Source organism: Rhinolophus sinicus, chromosome 5, assembly GCF_057876585.1.
Source record: "Rhinolophus sinicus isolate RSI-liver-muscle chromosome 5, RSI-T2T, whole genome shotgun sequence".
Taxonomy (NCBI): domain Eukaryota; kingdom Metazoa; phylum Chordata; class Mammalia; order Chiroptera; family Rhinolophidae; genus Rhinolophus; species Rhinolophus sinicus.
Genome location: NC_142505.1, coordinates 85,767,642 through 85,776,313, shown reverse-complemented (window position 1 = coordinate 85,776,313; position 8,672 = coordinate 85,767,642). Strand labels below are relative to the sequence as shown.

Sequence of the window (8,672 nt, the reverse complement as noted above, 5' to 3'; positions counted from 1 at the left end):
AATAAACAGCTAATGAATATTCATGTTTGTTGAATGCAATCAGAGAAAAAGCCAAGAAGAACTTCAGTGTGCATACTCCTACTTCCCATCTGTAACCATTAGGATAACGGGGCCACATTGTCACTAGCTAGGCATGGAGTCATTCATTCAACAAACATCTATTAATTGCAAATTATGTACAAGCCATTGAAATAAATATTTGAAGCCTTTTTTTTTTTAATTTCAAGGAGGAAAAATTACCTGCAAGTAGAGAATAATGGTTAAGAGTATCCATTCAACAAATATTTATTGAGTATGCATTTCATGAGAGATATTGACATAATTCATTGCTTCAAGCAATGTATTTTTTTAAAAAAAGTGATAAAAATCATTTCCCCTACAGAGTTTATGTTTAGTTTCAGGAAGGCAAACAAAGAACAAATGAACATAAAATATACAATATGATAGATGGTGGTAAGTACTATGCAAAAAATAAACACATAAATAGAGAAAGGAGTGGGGGGGGTTCTGGTAAAAGGAAATTGATTTAAATAAAAAACTAAGGAAAGTTTTACCAAGAAGATAAAATCTGAATACAGATTTGATGGAGATAAGCCATGGGGGGTATCAGTTGGAAGAATGTTCTAGGCAGAGAAAATGTAAGTGCAATGTCAGTGAAGCAAATGAGCGCCAGGTAAGTTAGAAGAACACAAGTGAGGCTAGTGTGGGACACAGGGAACAAGTTTTAAGAAACAAGTCAGAGATAAGAGGATGACAGATGATTTAAGGCTTTGTAAGCCATTAAATGTCTTTGACTTTGAGATGCGAGGCCACTCGGATTTGAGCAGAGGAATGACAGGATTGAACTTGTATTTCAAAACAGTGACATTAGCCTCTGAGCTGAAAGTAGACTATAGATGGCCTCTGCAGAAAAAGGAACCAGTGGGGTGGTTTTTGCTCTTAACAAGTTAATGAATAACGGAGGCTTGGATCAGGGTAGGAATGGTGGAAGTGGTTGGACTTTGGATATTTTGAAATTGAGCGGATGTGATTTCTTGAGCCATCTAACTTTTCATTTTTAAATATAACACACATGCAGAAAAGTGCACAAACAGTAAGTGTAAAATTCACAAAGTAATATAAAGCAAACACCCTGTATCCACAACTCAGGTTAAAAAATAAAACACTGCCAGCACTTCAGATGCTCCATATATTCAACACGCTGGAAGAAAGATGGAATGTGTTAAGTACAGGCCTGGGAGATATAAAAGAGACCCAAATCAAACTTATGGAGATGAAAATGATAATGTCTGAAGCGAAAAATAAATAAATAAATAAATAAATAAATAACAAATAAATCACCAGATAGGATGAACACCAGAAGAGACATGACATTTCAGAATAAAAGATTAGTGAACTTTCCAAGATGACGTCTTTAATTAAAACAATGGAACAGCATTCTTGAGAAATATGATGAGCATCGTCCAAGAGAAGTAAAAGCTGTTCCCGAGGGCTGTCATTCCCAGAGGAAGTGTTCTCGTCACGGCAGAAAACACAGTGTTAGTGGCTTACAAATTGGACTGAACCTTATCCTTGAATAGTCCTGGGATCCAGTCCCAGTGGCCACACATTCTAGAGAGCACAAGAAAATATTGGCTAAATATTTGTTAGAAACTTCCAATAACCTAGATAGTCTGGCATACAAGTTACATGATCTTAGCTACAGAGGAGACTGCTGGCATAGGAATGTCTTCTCATTTGGTTAACTTCAACTTCGATGGAACAGATACAATAGCAGGAATTGCTTTAATTAAAAAATACTATGGAACAAAAGATCCTGTTCCTGGCTATTCTGTTCCAGTGGCAGAATACAGTACCATGACAGCTTGAGGGAAAGACCATGAAAAGGATGCTTTTGAATATGCAGTAACAGTTTTCATCAGTGCCTGTATCTGTCATCGGGGATAGCTATAGCATTTATAATGTGTATGAGAAAATGGGGGGAGGGGAATCAGAGATATTTAATAGTATCAAACTGTATAGAGGCACCAGTAATAATCACATCTGATTCTTGAAATCCTCTCAACACTGTATAACGATTCCAGCTATTTTAAGTAAGAAGTTCCCTGTTACTGAGAAGTCAAAGGGTTAAAAGTTGCTGCGATCTTATCTTAGAGTTAGTCAAGGGGGTGGTCGATGTAATAAATTACAAAAGGTTGCAGAAAGTATAAAGTAAAAAACAAAAATAGAGTATTGAAAATCTTTATTTCGGTTCTGGGGGAGCTTTGCTCCAGAAGTTAAAATACCTCTTGAATTTTTTTCTTCGAGTACAATTATGTTGTAACTAATGGTTTTGGGATTAATGCTTTCAAGGACCCAGTTGCTGGGTCCAAAAAGGACCAGAAAGGATTGATTATCTGTACACAGGACACCAACAAAAAATTTTGTTACACTTAAGAAAAGGATACCTTGAAAATTTTGGTCTTGATCTTCTACTGTCTTCAAGAATGGGAAGGTGACAAAAAGCTATTCATTTGAATGAGTAAGAAAAAAATGCAAAGCTGAATATCAGGTTTTGTTTTCTGAATGTGTGTGCATGCGTGTACATGTGTACACGCATGCACATATGTGTACACCTGTGTGTGACTATGTAATGCATAGTGTTTACTGTACAGATTCATTGTATTCCTTTGTGTTCTATACTACATTACAGCCCAATTATGTGTTGGTTTATGGACATACTGCCCTTTACATTTTTTTTTTCTTTTCCAATGTTTAAGTGATCTCCAATTAGAAAATGCATTTAACCATGTAAAAGATTAATGCTAAAGTAAGCTTTGTAGGGCTTTGTGCCAATAGATAGCAATTCAATTTGATATTGATCTTTTCAAGAGCAACAGAACTGAGAAACTTTTATATATAATGGAAGATCACATAAAACAGATTTTAATGAAATCATCATAATTGCTCTATGTTTATATTTAACTTGTATTTTTATACAAACAAGATTGTGTATGACATATTAAAGTTTCAGTGATTTAAGAGTCTTTCCAGCTTTCTGTGATTTCTAGGACTGCGATCTTCTAAGAAAATACTTAAAAATAAAGTACATTGTCTTTGTTCATGAATCAGCAAATAAAATATGGCCTTAACAAGTTGTTTGTATTATTGTACAATTTGAAGATGATCTCAGGACATACCTTATAGGATTTCTAACCTTGCTGCCCTTGTAAAATATGTATTCATCATTCTACATTAAAGAAAATAATGGTTCTTACTGGAATGTCTAGGCACTCTACAGTGATTACATACCTTGGTCACTGTATTTTACCAATGACATGCCAAATTTGAAAGGCCTGTATTGCAATTTTATGTGTCAGACATTGTTTGTGACTCTACTGTGTACCTCAGGAATTCAAAGAGATAATGTCTTTAGAGAGACTCTCTGCTCCCACTATAGACTATATGATATACATAAATGTAAAATTTGACAAAAGTGGATATGGTGCATTTTAAAATAATTACACTCTGAATTTATTTTTATTTTTTATATTTTATACTTGGTATGACTTAATGACTTAAATGAAATACTGGAATGGTTAGTAAGCGTACTTATTTTAAATGTTTTGGTTCTGTTATGTTTTCATTATGTTTTTAAAAAAATTAAATTGGATATTAAATTGTAAAAAAGATTAGTGAACTTGAAGATACAGCAATAGAAATTATTCAAAATAAAACAGAAAAAAAATGAAAAGCAACAGTGAGCTGCGGGACAACTTCATCTATCTTAATATATAAACATTTAAGATTATTCTCCCAAAGGGGAAGAGAGAAAGGGAAAAACAAATATATTTGGAAAAAAATGGCTGAAATTTTTACAAAGTTGATGAAAACTATAAGCTCACAGATCCAAGAAGCTCAACAAACCCTAAGCACAAGAAATGCAAAAGAATCTATCTTTGTTCATCTGTATATAATATGTCTATTTGTATTGGCTGATGTTAAGATTTTATTTCTTCACTGGTTTCAAGCAGTTTGATTACTATGCAACTTGGTTTAGGTTCTTTCATAGTTCTTGTTTGTTATCAGTATTTAGCATAATTAATTTTTATAGTGACGATTATAGAATTTTGTTCCCCAAATAGGTATACTGAAGTCCTATTCTGCCAGCAACTGATAAGGTGATGTCCTTGGATACAAGGGCTTTACGAAGGTAATCAAGTTAAAATGAGGTCATTAGAGTGGGTCCTACTCTAATATGACTGATCCTTATAAAAAGGAGAAATTGGGACACAGAGATGGATATGCACAGAGGGACGACAACGTGAAGACACACAGGGAAACCACCGTGCGAATACAGAGGATTGCAGTGATGCATCCACAAGCCAAAGGATGGCAAAGATCGCCAGAAAACCACCGGAAGGTAAGACGAAACCAGGAAGGATATGCCTATGTTTCAGGGTAGCACGGCCCTGATGACACCTCTTTAATGTCACCAGATATTTGGGGACCTCATCATTGTTCTGAGACAGTGAGACTGAAGCCAGTTCCCCAGGCAGCCTCCAGAAAAGTTGGATCATTGTCCGCTCTGTTCAACTCTTTCTCTCCCCAGGGAGTAGCTGGGAGCAGAGGCCTTTCATCTAATGGCTCTGTGCTGAGCCAGGGGGAGGGGCTGCTATGACTAGTTGCTGTGACTAGATCAAACCAATGTCTGCTCTCACTGGCCTTCAGGTGGCTAAAATATGCTGGGTTCTGTTAGCACTCAGACAAGACAGAAGCCTATCCTTTGAGAAGCCCCCGGAAAAGTTGGAGCATTTGTCATGGGTTCCAACTCTTCCTTCCCCCAGGGAGAAGCCAAGAGCTGGGATTTTTTCATGCCCTCACTCTGTGCTGAGCCATAGTCCCTCTGGGCTCTGTATGGCAATTGCCAGCCCAAACCGCCATCTTTGTTTTCCCTCCGGCGGCTAGAGTATGCCAGGTCTAATAAGCACTACATGCCTGGAAAAAGAGAAGTTTGTCCTGTGGGGAGCTCCTGGAAAAGTTGGAGCATTAGATATGCTGTCCAACTCTTTCCTTTCCCAATGAGAAGGTGGGTGCTGGGGAGTTTCCTCTTGATCCTATGGCACTCTGCCAGACATCGGGGTTCTGGCACGGGGGTGTCTCGCATTGCTCTACTGGCTTCAATGTGTCTTGTTTCCCATTTGTCCAAGGTGCAGGAGTCTCTCCACTAGCTTCTGGATTTCTCACAAAGGGAATTTTTCAGTGAAATGTTGAATTAGAGTGTTTGTGGATGGAAGGAGAGTCCAGAGCTGCTTCTTCTGCCATCTTGCTGTCATCTTCCAAGAGCTAACGAGTTCTTGAGCAGGTCTAATTCACCACACAGAATTTTCAGAAATACTTAAGGAAACTATGCAATGTGCTAGATGTCCTGAAAAAGTATTAGCAAGACTTTGGAAGTCTGGAATATTATTGCCAATGTATATCACTCCCCGTGCTGTGGATACCTGGAGAAAACCAGTTTGCAAACCTATAACGTGGGAAATGTTGGGAAAGGGATGAGTAAGGCAGGCTCATTGATGAAGTCCTAATTATGCAACATTTTATTACACTCTAGTTGGTGAATCTGATTTACAGAAATGCCTTTATTTTCCCAAAGGAGGAGACAGTGGCACGCTGGAGCCAGCTCATACTAACTCCCCAGAATTGATTGTATGAATCTTTTCCCGACTCCACTTTTCAGTGACAGCACATTGATGGCTTGAAATCAGTTGTGATGGGAGTACTACACCATGGAAGGTGAGAAATTCTAAATATTAGGGCTTTTTTCTTCTGAAAAATCAGTTGTTTAACCTTTACCAGTGCAACATTTGGAGGACTATACACCTAAAACCCTATGCATTATGGATATTGAGACAGAAGGCATCTTAGGTGTGGCCCCCAGGGAGACAGACTCTGAAATGAAAATTTCTATGTATGCAGTTGTATTAACCATGTCTTTCATTTCTGTATTGTGATGCTTTGACATCTGGAGACTTGCTGACACTGGAGGGACTGCCCAATTCCTGGAGATAGTAAACAACTTGCCCACATGTGTGCTTTTCAAATGCAAACCAAACAATGCAGAATCTGCATCCCCAACCATACTTCCTATCCACACAGGGCCAGTATCAGACGACTAAGAGCGACCTCGATGTGCGAGAGCCCACTGAAATTATCACAAACTAGCCCATCGTAAACTTGCTTACCCTGCGTCATTTGTTCCTTCTCTTGGTGTAACGATGTAAGGAGAGGGACATGCTAGAGGGATTAATTGATGTATTTAGCAATATCTAATCAATTTATTTAGCAATTTCTAATCAATTTAGTTAGCAGTATACAACAGTAAAAGTCAAAGGCAATCAAGACAAAGAATATCATCACAAGAATGTGCAATGACGGTAAGGTTAAACCACACACACTTTAATAACAATGTTATGCCGAGAAGTCCACTGAACCATGGGAAATAGCCCTGGAAAGGTCGGCAACCAGCCGGATCTCACCAGCTCCATGTCCCCTGGTGCTGTAAGCTGTAAGCTGCATACACATCCCAAAACATAGAATGATGACAATTCACCAATGAAAGAACTCTCTCTCTCTCTAAAAGAACTCAGGTCTGTCTTATATATCCTTTCAGACATGCTTTAGAGCCAAGCTCCTTGTTCCTGACTCCCCCTCCGGGAATGGCCAGTTCTGGGAAGGTTCTGGGAGGGTCCGGCAGTTACTGATAGGAATGCTGTCCATCCAGCCGAAGGGCCAATTCATCCGAATAAGCAATAAGGCCTGGCGATGTGCCTGTCACGTCATCCTGATACAACTTAGCTACTTCTTCACTTCATCTGCTGATGTGGACACAACAGACAGAAAGCAACATCATCTGCTATCTCCCCTGCTGGGAATGAGACCAAAGGGGGAATTCTCTCAACCCCTGATCACAGAATTCTTTTAACCCTAAGCTAACCATCACCTCACGTGCAGTAACAGACAAAAACTAATAGACAAAAGTTAACATCAGCCAAAGAGGGCAAATTTTCGTAACATCTTTCCCACACTTGGATATCACGATAAAGTTGCCTGTTCACTGTTCCTCGTCTCCCTCAGCCTCCTGATCCCAGTGCAACCCAGTGCTGCCCCCCATGGTGTGCTATGCTCCCTCCTCTTGAGATCAGTAGCAAACTATTTTTTTCAACAGCAATCAGCTCCTGATTGGTGACCTTAATACCTAAATCATAGTAAAACCTATAATAAAACAGAAGTTCTTCGAGGTATTCTCTCAAGATCAACACATTTGAGTAAGAGATGGAAAGAGGGTTAGGGAAAGAGAATATTTACTTATGAATTAGTCCCCCAAAAGGCCTCAGTCGATCTCCCAGAAATGTGATGGCCCTTCCAAGTGGTTCCCTTAGGGTAAGGGGCCCAGCTTTTGTAACCCTGCATTGATCAGGGGTAGGTGTGTCCTGACCCTAGTGAGAGGCATTGACCTTGGGCTTTGAAGGAACTCTTGGGCTGCAAGCATTACCCAGAAAGGGACTCTGCTAAGTGCTGTGAGCACCAAAGCTCTCAGCCAGGGAAGGGAGGGGTCGTCAGTTCCACAAGAGGGCTGGAGGAGGTGTACCTCTGAGTGTACTAGGTAACAGTAGGATAAAACCAACTGCCACATGCTGTCGAGCTTATATTCTACGATTCACGATCTTTCTGATGGAGTCAACATCACTGAAGAGAATAAATGCAGTAGATGAAAAGGTGCTAAAAGTTCATGCCAAACGCAGTCAGATATGTCTCTTCAACCCTGGCAGAAAAATAAATGTAAAATAAATTAGCCATTTACAACTTTGCAAAACCCAACACACTGTGAAGATTTGTCAGGTGGACCATGAAAGAAAATTGACTGTCTTCGACAAAGCGATTAAAAATAAAAATTGGTGCAACTGAAGTCCAGATAAAATTAGCTTCAAGAGTAGAAGAAAAATGGGGTGGGGGGGGAGAGTTGGTTAGATTTCTCTCTGCCTCTGTTCCTCTTCCCTCTCTCCTCTCTCTCTCCTTGATTTGGCTTTAGACTTTCATATCACTTTGTAAAGGTGGTAACTGGTTGAACAGCACAGGGCCATTGGCAAGGGCTGCTCCTTATCCTCCGAGATTACTGTGCACAGGGCATGCAGCCTTCAGATTCTGAGTGGCAACAGGGTGACTAAGAAAATCTTCTGTTTGCTCCTATCTCTTTCCTGTCATTAGAGAATAAAGGCTGTGCAATCTACACTTACCATTCTCCCATTGTTCTAATAAACAACGACCATAATACAATTTTAAAAACATATGGTTGAGCCACAAAGTGCTATGGATTATTCTGCCAAATGGATGGGAAACAAACAAAGGAGAATGGGTTGCATTCAAAGAAAGTTAGTGAATTTACGTAGGAAAAGTGAACGCCCAGAGATTTCCTAAGAATTCAAAGAAACTGCGGTAGAAGGGGGCAGGGGACAGCAAGAAGTAAAGCCCACAGGCATTGTGAATAGGTGACTATGTGGAGTTTTCTCTAGGGACATATCGTCTTTAACACATGTTGTCTGTGTGCATGGCTTAGTTGCTCTTTGATGCTTTCCCTGGGTTCTATTTTAAAGATCTATACAGCTGCTCTGTCCCTTAGTCGGTTCTGTACA

At 39.4% G+C, this 8,672-nt stretch overlaps 1 pseudogene; it reads left to right on the top strand.

Annotated features, from left to right (window-relative positions):
• Positions 1-583: 583 nt before the first annotated feature.
• On the top strand, positions 584-6,204 carry LOC109451087 (nicotinamide phosphoribosyltransferase-like; annotated as a pseudogene).
• The last annotated feature ends 2,468 nt before the right edge of the window (positions 6,205-8,672 follow it).